Here is a 14,345-nt window from a genome sequence, read left to right on the forward strand (position 1 = left end):
CAACACTCTATGAGAAGTCATGAATTAGCTCATGTGTATTCTACTGATGTGTGATTCGCGAAAGAATCGATTCTTAGAACCGGCTCTTTTACGTGGACGTTTGGAGTCGACTCGCATCCGGTCATATATATCACTGAGTGAGTTGTCTGGCTCAGCATGATCCTGTTTGACTGAGCTTTACTCAAATTTACTCAAAAATAATACAAAATTATACACCCTACACCACTGTTTAATCAGGGTCGACCCACTGGTTAACGTTAAGCCACCACTAGGAGGCGCTGCAGCCAAGGTAACCTAAAATGGTTCTATCACTTGCTTCATATGTGGAACCCCAGCATGGTTCTATATAGAACCATTTTGAAGGGTTCATTGAAAAGTACCCAGTGGGATTCTTTGGATCCCAATTAGATGGTTGTTTTTAGAGCCATTTAGGGGTACTTTATTATTTTTATTATTATTATTATTATTATTATTATTATTATTATATACAAATTTAGACAAGAAAATACCGCAGATTCAAACACAGTATAAATTTATTTCAGTACAAACAATAACATTGTGTTATGAAAAAATTTTATATAGTATTGATTACAACAAAACCCCTTCCTGTTATTTAAGTGTTTCTATATCTATATCATTTCAGTTTTTTATCCAATTATTTCACAAATTTTATAAACTATTTGATCTTTTCTAAAATATGAAATGACATGTTTATGAAACATATCATTTTGATTATGATCTGATACCAGTGTGCATGGTTTTAGTGTCAGACCCAATATCAATACTCTGTACCAGATCATTACATTTCATCGCAAAACTGTCAAAATCTGGATATACACCAGTGTGTGAAATTATGTGGATGTACCCCATACCATCATCAAATAATTTTCAGTCAGTTTACAAACAGTTATATGAAAATCATATCCTAAATAAGATATTCTCCCTGTAGCACAATGTGTGGATAAAAGTCTGATTATAATCTGTAAATCTGAGATCCACAAATCTGGTCACTAATTAGAGACAGATTACAAAAATATGAAAAATTTAAAATTGTACCATTATATTTGAACCTGCCCAGTAAGTTTACTTTATTAAACATAAAAAAGCAAAAATAAAAATGTAAAAACAAAAAATTCTGAATTAACAGTCAGAATTAACTAAGTATTTAAAAATATTTCAAATTTTCTTACTTTTTATTGCTTCTTAAGCAGATGATTTAGGCTAATATCTGTTATCAAATTTGTTTTTAAATATTTAATTAAAGTGTAGTCCAGTTATTTTTAGTGGTCACCTTTGATGTTTACCTGCAATGAGCTGGATGAACCAACAGAGGACAATATCGTGTAGCTTTACGCAGTTTTTTTTTTTTTTTTTTTCTTCCATTTATTTTACATTTTTTAGGTTAGGTTTGCCTCCAATTGTTTTTATGCAAATATATAGAAATGCAAATAAAATTTTAATAATTTAGCCAAAACTTAATAATATAATTTAATAATTTCCCTCAAAAAAACATAGTATAAATAATGTAGCGTAGTTTCTACCCAGACATCAGAGTGTGGCATTTAAGGTTCGCACAGAATTTGTAAACTGGGCCAAGACTGGCCCAAATGCAAACAAACATGTCTAAAACTTGTGCAGCGTTTTGATTTGGGGCAAAAGCAGCCCATCTCTACGTCATACCATTCCTGAGATAGAGCCTCATTAAGGCTGAGTTGTGACTTTGTTCTACTTGCAGCAGCCAGGTACAGATGAGATTACCGATCTGTTCTGTACTCCGGCGTTCCAGGATTGAAGCTGTGCAGCCCAACTCTACCTGTTTTTCCACGAGTGATTATTCTGTTAAATTATTTGCTTTGTGTTGTCCATTATATTGTGTATGGACTAGCAAAATTAGATATTATCACTGTTTTTATCTTTCATATTAATCTGATAATTGTGCTCCTTAGAAGTAGGAATCTTATGGAGAAGTGCAAGGGAGCCTTTAGTTTATGTGAACAGCACGCAGAGCTGAGCTTGGGTACGAAAGCTTATTGGAAATGTAAATCATAGCATGGCATAATAATGGTAATAATGATAATGATAATGATGTAATACAGCTTTGGACTGATTTACAGAAAAATGCTTTCATTTTAAACTTGTATCCCTTCAGTTAAAGGGATTTTGCTGTATATCTGAATTTTAATCATTAATGTATATAAAATAAATGTGTTAATTCTGCTAGCTGAAAGACTTTACTACATTATCTGATGATATTTTTGATATAACTTTGACATTGAAACTGACAAAAAGGAAATAATTAAAGTTGGCTATCCAACTGTAGTTGGTTAATTTAAACCCTTAGGAAACAAATCTAGTTTTAATCACCTTTCCATGAGCAATCCTGAGAACCTCATATAACAACACATAGTCATCCCTTAAGTCTGTGATTAGACCCTGGTTGGATCATCCAGGCTTATGTAAACCTGCAGGTACCCAGAGGTGTTTGTTCTGCAAAAAAAAAAGGACCTGCAAGAGAGAGAGAGAGAGAATGAGAATGGATGTAGAGAGAGGTGATATGATAAATATTTCATATGTTCCTCTATGTGCCCTCAGCCTAGTGTTGTAATATTGATGTGCCATGGGTCCTGAAGGCTGTGCTCTTAGCCCTAGTACATAACACACATACATACACACAATCAAGAACGCATTTGTGGCTGTACAGTGCAATGACCTTGATTCTGCCACAACCAAGGACTATACTGACATCAGCGTTATCTTAAAAAATGTTTTGGGCTCATAGAGGAACAAAACAAAAAAGCGCTCTATTGCATGAAAATCAGTGTTTGGAAATGCAATGTACTCTTGAGTTCCTCGGAAAGACTCCTAGCCCTCAACTGCTACTTTCTCAAGGACCATGAATTATTTTTTCTGTAATTCTGCACCCGTCCTCGGCCACTTTTCAACCACAAACCACTGCCATTACCAAAAGTGCTTAAACTACCATATTTAGCCAGGAATCTCCTGCTATCTGCGGTCGGTTTTATTGGTGCACTTAACATTTGGGGTAAAATGAAAAACACACAGCTGCTGTCAACTTGTAGTCACTTTACGGGAAGAAGCAGAGAGTAAGGATTAGAGCCGAGCTCATGCTTAAGCCTATATGATTTATTGCTGTTGTATGCAGTAATATTGTCCCCATTACTGGAAAGTGCTTTAATACTACAGTGTTACAGCAAATCAATTTACTATGAAACAACCACCTCATCATCATCTTTATCTTCCTTTTTCCTCATCATCCTCTGATATTGTCAGAAACATAAATGAAGAAAGAAAGCAGAGCATTTATGCTATGACCTCTTATGTGGCTTTTGGTATTAGGTTATTTCAGGGCAGTTACGTTAGACAAGGTCACATTAAGCCGAGACAGTTTCCTCCTGTCTCCACTGTGTGAATGTCTCAAGGCATAGAGCAAGAGACTGTCAAACAGGACACATGGAGGGAAAGGAGGCAGAGAGAGAGTGAGAGCGAGAGAGAGAGCGAGAGTGAGAGCAAGAGAGGCAGATCCATATATCCAGGGCTCAGTTAGTGATGGGCTCAAGGGAATGCCACTTTCCTGTTAAAATCAAATGGCAACAAATGACAGTATCATCCTTTTAATCAGAGGTATAGGTAGGGGGTGAATTTCCATTTTTAAATGCTCCATTTCCAAATACTTATTCCTTATCCTAGGAACATACACATACAGCACAGCTCAATATACCTTATATACTGTTATACATCATTATAGCACGATGTCTGTGCAAATGCTATTCAGTGTCAAATAATATTGTTTTACACAGTAATTGTGCTATAATGATGTTCATGAAAGGTCAATAGTCACCATTGTGATTAGATTGGATACTTAACCGCCCCAAATGTCAAACAGACATATTCCTAAGCATGTTTAATTACATTTTACTGGCTACCAGCTACTATGGTAAGAATCAGGATTAAACACTCAGGATCATACATTTTTTCTAGTTTCTGTGTGAAAGCGTGTTAGCTACACTTGGAACTCGGGTATATCGACATGACGGGCAATGAAGTGCACAAGGTTTATTGCAGGAAGAGGAAAAGAAGTGCAGATCTGGTTTTGTAAGATAAAATGTCAGGTCTCCTATATTACTAGCATCTAGCATTTTAATGTTTTTTTCAGAGGAGCTGTAATAAAGGCATTTTATGGCAACATTAATAATATGGCAAGATTGGTTTGCGGTATATTGCATCTTAAATGGTTAAAATAACAAATCTGTGTCATCACCCAAAATTCCTGTCTCACCCAAAATGCATGAGTGTGTCACACTTGTCAATTTAATTTTACAGGTCGATGAATTTATTTTAGAATATTTCCTCATCATCAGCTGAAATTAAGTTGTGGCTATGCTACTAGGTTTAGAATCATGGTGATACACGTCAGTATCAGTGCTGTGCTGAGAATAATCCACCACCTGAACAATATCCGGTCAGCAGTGCTCCTGTGGTGGTTTCTTTCCACTGATGGTTGCGGTAGATATGGACTACAGTCAGTAAGTACTCTAAGTGGTGGGTGGCCCTGATAAAACGGCAAATCATTATATCTATACTCTCATTTTTTTTTTAAAAATCCTAACTTTTCTCACTAATTATCTTGCCTTTCCCACTAATCCCCTTTTTGCCTGGTCACTGGAGTTTGATGGACAGCCTCCGCTATTCCTGGATATGCCTTATTCTTTCCGTTTTAACCCTAGGACATTTTTTATAACCATGGCCCAATTGATACTTTTTCCAGAATGTTGTCCCAGCCCTTTTTGATAGCTTCTTGGTCTTCATGATGCTGGTTGTTTAGGTATGCTCTCTAACTCTGGGTTCTTCCAGGAACAGGTGTATTTATACAGAGATCATGTGACACTTTAATTGCACACAGGTCAACTCTATTTAACTAATTATGTGATTTGATGGCAACTAATTGCACCAGAACTAATTTAAGGGTTTCACAGCAAATGTGGTAGATTCGTTACATATAATTACAATTAATTCCATTTCAGTTCCAGGTTGTAACAGTGCAAAATGTGGAAAAGTTCAAGGGAGGGATACTTATACAAGTCATTTGATTTGCTCATTCAAGCAATTATCCAAGCACAATGCAATAAATCATTCAGATACAGGTTTGAATATTTCAGAAACTGCTGATCTTCCAGGATTTGCATGCACAACAGTCTCTAAAACAAAAAACACTGAGTGCGTGACAGTTCTGTGGGTGGAAATGCCAGACAATTTGAGGATCAAGCTGCCAGGAAGGATATAGTAACTCATATAATCACTCTTTAAAACTGTGCATGTCAGCATGCACACAACATCGAAACATGATGTGGATGCACTACAACATCACAAGACCACACTGGGTTCCACTCTTGTCAGCCAAGAACAGGAATCTGAGGCTATCATGGGCACAGGCTCACCCAAACTGGACAGATGAAGATTAGGAAAAAAAAAAAATGGCCTGGTCTTTTTGTAGTTTTGACCTGTATCTGCATGATTTTATGTATTGCGCTGCTGCCACATGATTGGTTGATTGTATAATTGGGCAGGTGTACAGGCATTCCTATTAAAGTGGTTGATGAGTGTATATGAAAAAGCTTATGAATAAGTCTTTTTTTAAATGTCTTTTTTAAAATGTAAATGTAATTTAATGATTGGAAATGTTATTTGATTTGCAAAAGATTAAACAGCAGTAGTTGGATAACTGCGTGAATGAGCAGGTGTACAGCTGTTCCTATTAAAATGGACAGTGTACGTGTGTATTAAATTCAATGAACGATACTTAAAGTATAGGAATAGAACAAAATAGAATATGTAAAATGTGCAGTATTTGTTTTGTGCTAATATGACATTCTGGATGCAATGCAGTATGTAAACAGAGTAGTTATCAGCAGTCACTTAAAGTGCAGAGTGCAGTAATGTAGTGTAATTACACATCCTGTAACAGTCCTAAATGCAAATGTTCTTTAGTGGTGTGAGTGGTTTTCATTAAACAGTCATATCGCCTGTGGGATAAAACTGTTCCTGATCTGTTTGTGTGTGCTCGGATGCTGCAATACCGTCTACTGCCTACCATTTACAACATTTATTATTATATTGTAATATCTCTTTGCACCTTATTCCACACAAGAACTGTGTACTAGTCGGCGCTGCACTGTCCTTCCCTGTGCCTATTGTCCTGTTCAGTAATTGTTGTACTGTCTTGTGCTATTTGCACACGTGCCCTTTATGTAGTCCTGTGTATGTCTTTGTAGTCTTATTTAGTTCTGTGGAGTCTCGTGTAGCTTTGTGTTGTTTATGTAGCACCATGGTCCATGGTCCTTTGTTTCACTGTGTACCGTACCAGCTGTATCTGGTTGAAATGACAAAAAAGCCACTTGAACTTGAACCTGAACTGAAGGTAGTAGTGAAAAGAGACCGTGGCTCGGGTGGCTAGGGTCTTTTATGATCCTCGAAGCCCTCTTCGTACATCTTCATGTACATCAGACAACCACATCAGGTCCCTTTCCTGTCAGCCTAGAACAGGAAACTGAGGCAAACAGGAACAGGAAATTGGACAGCTGAAGATTGGGATAAGACCAGGCAATGTTTTTACCAATCTTCAACTGTCAAGGTTTGGTGAGCTTATGCCCACTGTAGCTTCAGAATCCTGTTATTGGCTGACATTTATTCAGCCTTAGATCTGTGGCTTATTTGGTCATTGGGGATTTTAAAGCTCATTTGAAAGCAGAGAAAAAGAAGAAAGAAGTCGTTTTGGCAGTGCGTGCATTAGCACATTGCTTTAGGGAGAAATTACTTTAGGGAGAATGTTGTGTTCAGAGGTGTTGTTGATGAAAGGAGGATGGAAAATAATGCCCCAAATGTGCTAGTAGTTTGCGTGCAACACAAATATGATCCATACGTAGATGCACAGGCTGAATGCTGCCTCTGATGAATTGTAGAATGAAAACACAAAATGTTTCTGATTTCTCACTGTTTATAATGGAAATCAGCTCAAGGCGATCTACAGTAGAGCTTACCTGAGCTAGTACTTAACAGCAGACCTGTAATTAATGATGAGAAGAGAAAGGATGACATTCTTTGGTGAGGAACAGGTGTCTGTGTGTGTGTGTGTGTGTGTGTGTGTGTGTGTGTGTCAGGTTGTTATAGAGTGAGAGGTGGAAGGATAATGTGAAACAGGTGTCTATTGTCTGAGCCACATGAAGGTTGACAGATGCTCAGAACAAACACCTGGGTTTATATCATCAGGGACCAGGCCTTCATCACCAATTAGCTGAACCGGAAAGCACACACACACACACACACACACACACACACACACAACAATAAGACATTACAAAAAGCACACACACACACACACACACAGCAATAATACATTACAAAAAGGCAAGTACTGTTGTTTTGATTATTATGTCATGAAAAATCCATATACGTTCAAATGAATAAATGTGATGTGAATGGATTTTTTATTTTTTTTTTTAGTTAATATGGATCGTCATAAGAAAATGTCCAAACACTAACCCCACCCCTAACCCTACCTTTACCAGTGCAACTCTTCATAAAAATTAGTTTGCATTCGTGGCACCATATTAGCTCTTTTCTGCTTGCTGTACATGCACATACATGTAGTATGAAGTGTGTTGGTGTGAACACATTTCATACCACAATACAGATCTTTTCTATTTTTTTGTCCCTCTTTCACACACAGCCATAATGTTTAACAACTACCTGACCTGGAAAATCCAACACCCTTTTGTTTTCAGCACTACATGGGAGCTGGAAGAGGACATTTGCTCCAGAGAGGTTCACACACACTTCCCCCATGCCATGAGAGAGACACACAGACTCCCTGCTGACCGCCGTGCTTGACGACAACCCAGAGCTGTCTCCCAGCAGACTTTAGTCCTTAACCTCCAGTCTCTCCCTGCACACTCATTACCGTCATCATCATCGCACATGAGCCTTTGTGTGAAAGACAGGGACCTCAATCTGTAACCTGGTACCTTCTGTGAAAACTCATTACCATCATTGTTAGAGTAGAGGAGGACCTCAGCCTGCATTTAGCTTTCTTCACTGCTTTACACTTACTTACCCCTGCCCTTTCATACAGTTATCCAATCAGCCAATAATGTAGCAAAAGCACAATGCATAAAATCGTGAAGATAGAAATCAAGAGCTTCAGTTAATGTTCATATCAAGCATCAGAATGAGGAAAAGATCTCAGTGATCTCAGTAACTTTGTCCATGGCATGGTTGTTGGTGCCAGATGAGTTCTTTTGAGTATTTCAGAAACTGTTGATCTACTGGTATTTTTACACATTTTCACACAAACATTTGCTAGAGTTTATACATAATGAATAACAAACATCCAGTGAGAGGCAGTTCTGCAATCAGAAATGTCTTGTTGTTGACAGAGGTCAGAGGATACACGTGGTTTGATCTAACAGGAAGGCTGCGGTAACTCAAATAACCACTCTTTACAGCCATGGTCAGCAGAAAAGCATCTCAGAATGCATAACACATCAGCTCACATTGGGTTCAACTCCAGTAGGATAAGAACAGAAATTTTGTCCAGTTTATAGAAAAATATGATGTAGAAAAATAATCATAGAATAGAATAGAAATGGTCAATAACGTTTTTTTTTTTTTTTTACTACAGTCATTTTGCTGCATGTGGCTCATGATGTGAGCAAAAATAAAGGAAAACAACAAAGCAAAGGCAGCTTCAAATTACTTTAAATCTGCAAATCTACCTAATTTATGCATTGTTCATAGCACCTGAAGACCACATAAGCCCTGACGAGTGACATACATTCACAAAAACCAAGTATCAACTGCTTCTTTAGGAGGCATTAGCTGTCACGAATGAAGCTTTATTCAATTTTGAGGTCAAAATGAAATAGAATTTGAGTCAAGTGACAGATCTTTGTTGACACGGTGTTGCGCTATGATACTTTCCAGGTTCATTACAACATGACTAGGGTCATGTTGATAACATTGTATTTGAATCCTGCATCACTGTTACAGTTACATAGTAAAGGTTTTGAAACTGGCAATCACACTGTAATGTCAAAGTTGTACATTTCTTCTGGGTCTTAAATCACTTCTGCTTATAACATATTTATGGGCAGTTAAGATAACGTCATGACCCCTGATATACCAGAATTATGCTGAGCTAAAAATTCAGCACTCACATTTTCCTTGAAATGTGTGTCATGGCACAGATGTAACTCACCCTGGTATCATCTGAAAGGTGTGTGTGGGATAGTTTTTAATCCCTCTCATGGAGTTATCATTTTTGTTTGTACTGGCTTGCAATATTTTCTAATGAATTTGTTTTTTCAAAAATTCCCCAAACATAAGCAAACTAGTCACCTAATTTAAACCAACCCTGACCAGGCAGGTATTAAGGACTGCCGCTCATTCATGTTAATGAATGTAGTCTTTATTTGAGCTTCATAACTCGCTCATGCCCACATGAAAGTCAAGACCTCCTACTCGTGACTTTTCTGTTGTGTCCTTTAGGATCTCCACCAGATGCCCTGTGAACTGTTCTGGCAAGCTTTCTTAAAAAATAAATAACAAAAAATGTATCTGTATTTATATTTGTTTAGAACATATAATCTGTCCATTCTGAATGAAGTATTCGTATTCACTTACATCCCTACTGTCTGAACCAATGATGCTATGATGAAATGCATGTGCCAGTGATTAGATTAGATTAGAATCAACTTTATTGTCATTGTTCTAAGTACATATACTAAGCCAATGAAATGCAGTTAGCATCTAACCAGAAGTGCATAAGTGGCATATTTACAATAAATTACAAATAAGGATATATAGCTATGAGGGTGATATGTACAGGGGAATGGATGACTTATGTACACGAGGTGCAGTAGATATTATAAATAGGGATAAATGTGATCTATAATAGGAATGCCTTGGTATGAACAAAGAAAGAACGAAATGCCCATGTATCCAAAACAGACTGACCAGTAACAGGAATATAACTGAGCTGGATCTCTATACAACCGTATGATCTGATGCTGTGAGTCCTGCAGCCCTGCAGCTGGAGATTAACGTGTGGTTTTAAGCCCACAACCCACCATTATTAGGAGCTTTCTGAGGCACCAATAAATGCAAATCACACATAAAAACACCTGGCACATTGCAGACAATAGGGGACATAATAAACATGTTCCTGTAGGAAAGAGCTTTTCTATTTACATAAAATGCCTGTTCAATTCAATTCAATCCTTAATTTAAGTCGGCAAACTCTGAGCTAGAGCGGTCATTTACAAAGCAGGCGAGTGTAATAAAAAGGAGAGAAAACAAAGAAGACAACGCTCTCACTCTCTCACTCACTCCTTCACTTTCAGTAAGCACTTTATCTTGGTCAGAGTCGCAGTAAATCCGGAGCCTGTCCCTGGGAACACTGGGAGTGAGGTGGGAATATACCCTGGGTGGGAAACCAGTGCATCACAGCGCATTCACATGCACACACACATTCACACACAGGGGCGATTTTCTATAGTCAGTCCACCTAATGGCATGTTTCTGGGAGGTGGGAGGAAACCGGAGAACCTGGAGCAAACCCACATGGACATAGGGAGAACATGCAAAGAAGACAACAGATAAAACAAATCGCTAAATATATAATAAACTAGAAGCAGTAAAACAATGGATAAAACAACGTCAATGCTCGAAACCCTAGAAAGCTAGAAGAATATGATTAGCAATTATATACTGGACCTAAATGGACCAAATGATACAAGACAATAAAACAGAGGCAAAAAGCACAAAAATTATATTTAACCTTAAAATAAAAACGCCAATACCATCAATAAGATAATGCATTATAACTGTTATACAGTTAGCTAGAACAAAGTGGTTTTAAATTATATTTTTAAATACACAGATAAAAGCGAATTGAGATTCAGAGAGTCTTTGAGTGAAAGTTTGAAGCAGAACTGCAACCCTTGAACATGATGCATTACCCAATGGTTCTCATTTAATAAAATTTGATTATATTATGATAGCAATATGTTTAATACGTAACAACAGCAGTGAGTGATATATAACACCATCTGATTACAGTGACTGCCATGTATTGATAAACGGTGCAGGATTCCTTGTGCTTGATCAAAGCTCACAATACAAACAGAGGTCTTGGCCTGAGTGGCTCTTCATAAATCACTGCACCATCACTTTTGTGTTGATTTATTTTGCACTGAACGGCCGTGTAGGAGAAGCTTGCTGGGAACAGAAGGGTAACTGATGTTCTGAGGGTGATGGTTTTGATATTGTGTTTGGAGGTCAAGGTTAAATGTCTATTGTCCTAGCAGGAGTAAAAGAACTGCTGTACATTGTACACAGTGACACCTTTTTTTTTTTTTAGTTGTTTTATAAATTAGATCATCAGGAATTTGATCATCAATGATTTTTCATGCTGTTTTCAATCTTACTAATATTTGTTTAGCATTCATGGAACATGTGTGTCATCTGTTGGAAGGGGTTTCATTTGACACGTGGCTTGAATTTAAACCTGCTTCAAATGCAACTTTAAAAGTTTATTTTTATGTGGAGACTTACTATAATTATATAATGACCACGTGTAAACAAGTCCACTGAGAAAAGAAAAGCACTTACGCTGAGCATTTGACATGAATTATACCACCTCTTCTAAAATCTCTTTGGATTTTCATTAAAGATTTTAGATTGTGTGCTTTGTTCTTGGTCACATTTGTGCCAGGAAAGAGTCAAAAGTTGCATCAGTGATCAGTTACATTATTAAAACCTTTAACTGAGTAAGGAATAAAACATGACAGGAGGTGCTGTTATAGGAAAATAATCACCAACACAAACCTTGAATTTGATTGGCTAGAAGATGTTGAGTTATTTTCTATAACAGCAGGTCTGACCGTAGTTCCGACTCTGACAGTAGTTTATTTAAAAACTAAAAACATATGATCATTTACATGGTGAAATTTTTGGTTTGTAACAGTCAGATAAATTTTATGTAAATTTTATGCTTTCCACTGTAGAGGATTTGCACTTTGCATTTGTCAGTTACATAACAAGCTGCATATTTTTTGTCTTTTTAATTAAAAAGAGGGAAAAAATAAGTGGCTGTTAAGGGAACAACTGTTTATAGCTGCTATAATGCAAGTGCTAACTTATTTAGAATATCTTCCACAACATTAAATGCAACTATAAATGGATAAAAATGATGATGATGTCTTAACAGTCTATGCCATTTCCATTTCCTGGGATGATCATATAATTGTATGTTAATAACTGTTATACTATGTTATAACTATGTTATTAATATATCATTAAGACAACTTTAAAAGGTTCAATGTATCAAATATTGGAGTTGTATCTTAATTAAAATGTTTGCTATAGAAATAATTTTTTCTTAGGTGCAAGAAGACAGTAATTAGCTCTAGTCGTGTGAAGTTATACACCCTACTTAAAAACTGTCCATTAAATTAAAGACGTAGTATTATATATTAATATATGTAAACTTTCTTTCTTCTCTATTCCTCTTAGTATCTCCCTCTCTCTCCTTCTATAAAACCTGATGTCATCCCAGCTGTGATTTAAGAGGAAATGACTCCATGGCGTACACTCCAAGCTCCCTGAGCTAATCTTAAATTGTGGTGTGTGTTCATGTTGCTCATGTTCCTTTATCACTGCCAGACCTTCTAGCATGCATTCACACTTCCATACAGGCACAAGCTTCACATGACTTATGGGGTCGTTGTTGGGGTTTTTAGCGCTCCTTCGAAGGTTTGTAGAGTCAAGCAGGTGATTGAGGGTAGCTGCATTAGCATGTTGCTTTTGGGACTGAATGTGTTGCTAGATGGGGAAAAAATGACCCAAATGTACTGTTAGTAGGAAAAATATGATCTCTACTCCCACATATAAAGTGAAATAAATGCTGGCTACATTACAAGCAACAGAAAAGGAGGTGCTGTGTATATATACCAGGGTATTACTTCTTGTGCCTGAATGTCAGAGTGTATATTCTACTCATTACTGTGTATAAGCACTTTCACATTTTCTCTCTGACACACACACACACACATACACAAACGTACACAAACACCCCAGTGGACCTGTGCTGGCGTCTTGGGTGTGCCAGCCTTTGCGTCTGTGTGCTCCTGAATGACGTCCATGAGAGGTCTGGTGTGATCAGTGGGAAATGACACAAACCACATAGGTGATGCCGTAGGAGAAGAAAACCCCAACCTTTCTTTATTCATTGCTTCAGAAAGAAATGTAGTCATTTTTGCTATTTTATTAGCCTTTTAACACAGAAGACTAGAATATGTGGAGAAAGTTGTTATGAATGTGCCTGTGCCGGCAGAAAAAAGTACTCTGCCAGAGGGTGTTTCAGATTGAGGTGACAGTGTCCAAGCTGAGGTAATTGTCTAGCGCTCCCTCTGCGCTCGTGTCACCTGTCCCGCTGAGAGACTGTGGCAAACACAAGCACCTCTCTGGCCAACACTGGGAAAAAAAAAACAGCAGAGCAGGTCACCATCATGACCCACACAGTGCATGCATCAGCAACCCTTATGAAAATTCACTATAGTTTAACATGGCTTTTAATGTATGACACACTGTTGTACTTTATTTATGGTCCTAAACAGTGAGCATCAGTTTAATGTGGTACTTCACTGTAATTATGGTTATTAAACGTGGGATCACAATGCCACCATGATTTTGTTATAACTGTGTTAATCACATATTTAACTGTTATGCTGCTATGGTTTTACTTTGGTATCTTATGGTAAATGTGGTTATTATCAGGGGTAGGGATGTACCTCAGTGCCACTGCCTGTATCTGTATCTGTTTCGTGCTGCGAATATCCAAATCTATATTCAGATTTAAACCCAAAGTGGGCGTGGCCTAAAGCATTTTTTATATAGATGTGCATGCAACCATTTTTGTTTGTACTTGCCCATGACATTTTCAAACAAATTTATTTGGTTATGGTTTCCAAAACATAGGACTAAACAAATTAGTAGCCTAATTTAAACTAACACAACCCTGACCAGGCAGTTACTAAGGATGACTGAACAGTGTAAATGCATCGTTCACATTTCTGCCAACTTCATACTCTCCCACTCACAAGACTTTTTTGTTGTGTCATGCAGGATCCGAGTCCTGATGCACACTTCTAGTTTTAAGCAGATGTATTGTGAACCTTTCTTGCAAGCATTCCCAAAGAAAAAAAATTAATCTCTTATTTCTATCAGTTCATTCCAAATAATACATTTGTATTTGGTTACATCCCTAACCA

At 37.3% G+C, this 14,345-nt stretch overlaps 1 protein-coding gene across 1 annotated transcript in view; it reads left to right on the plus strand.

Annotated features, from left to right (window-relative positions):
* hs3st1l2 (heparan sulfate (glucosamine) 3-O-sulfotransferase 1-like 2) overlaps nucleotides 1-14,345 on the plus strand; it is a 48,332-nt gene that overhangs the window by 459 nt on the left and 33,528 nt on the right. The window lies entirely within an intron of this gene.

The sequence above is a fragment of the Pangasianodon hypophthalmus genome, chromosome 24 (genome assembly GCF_027358585.1).
Source record: "Pangasianodon hypophthalmus isolate fPanHyp1 chromosome 24, fPanHyp1.pri, whole genome shotgun sequence".
In the NCBI taxonomy this organism is placed as follows: Eukaryota; Metazoa; Chordata; class Actinopteri; order Siluriformes; family Pangasiidae; genus Pangasianodon; species Pangasianodon hypophthalmus.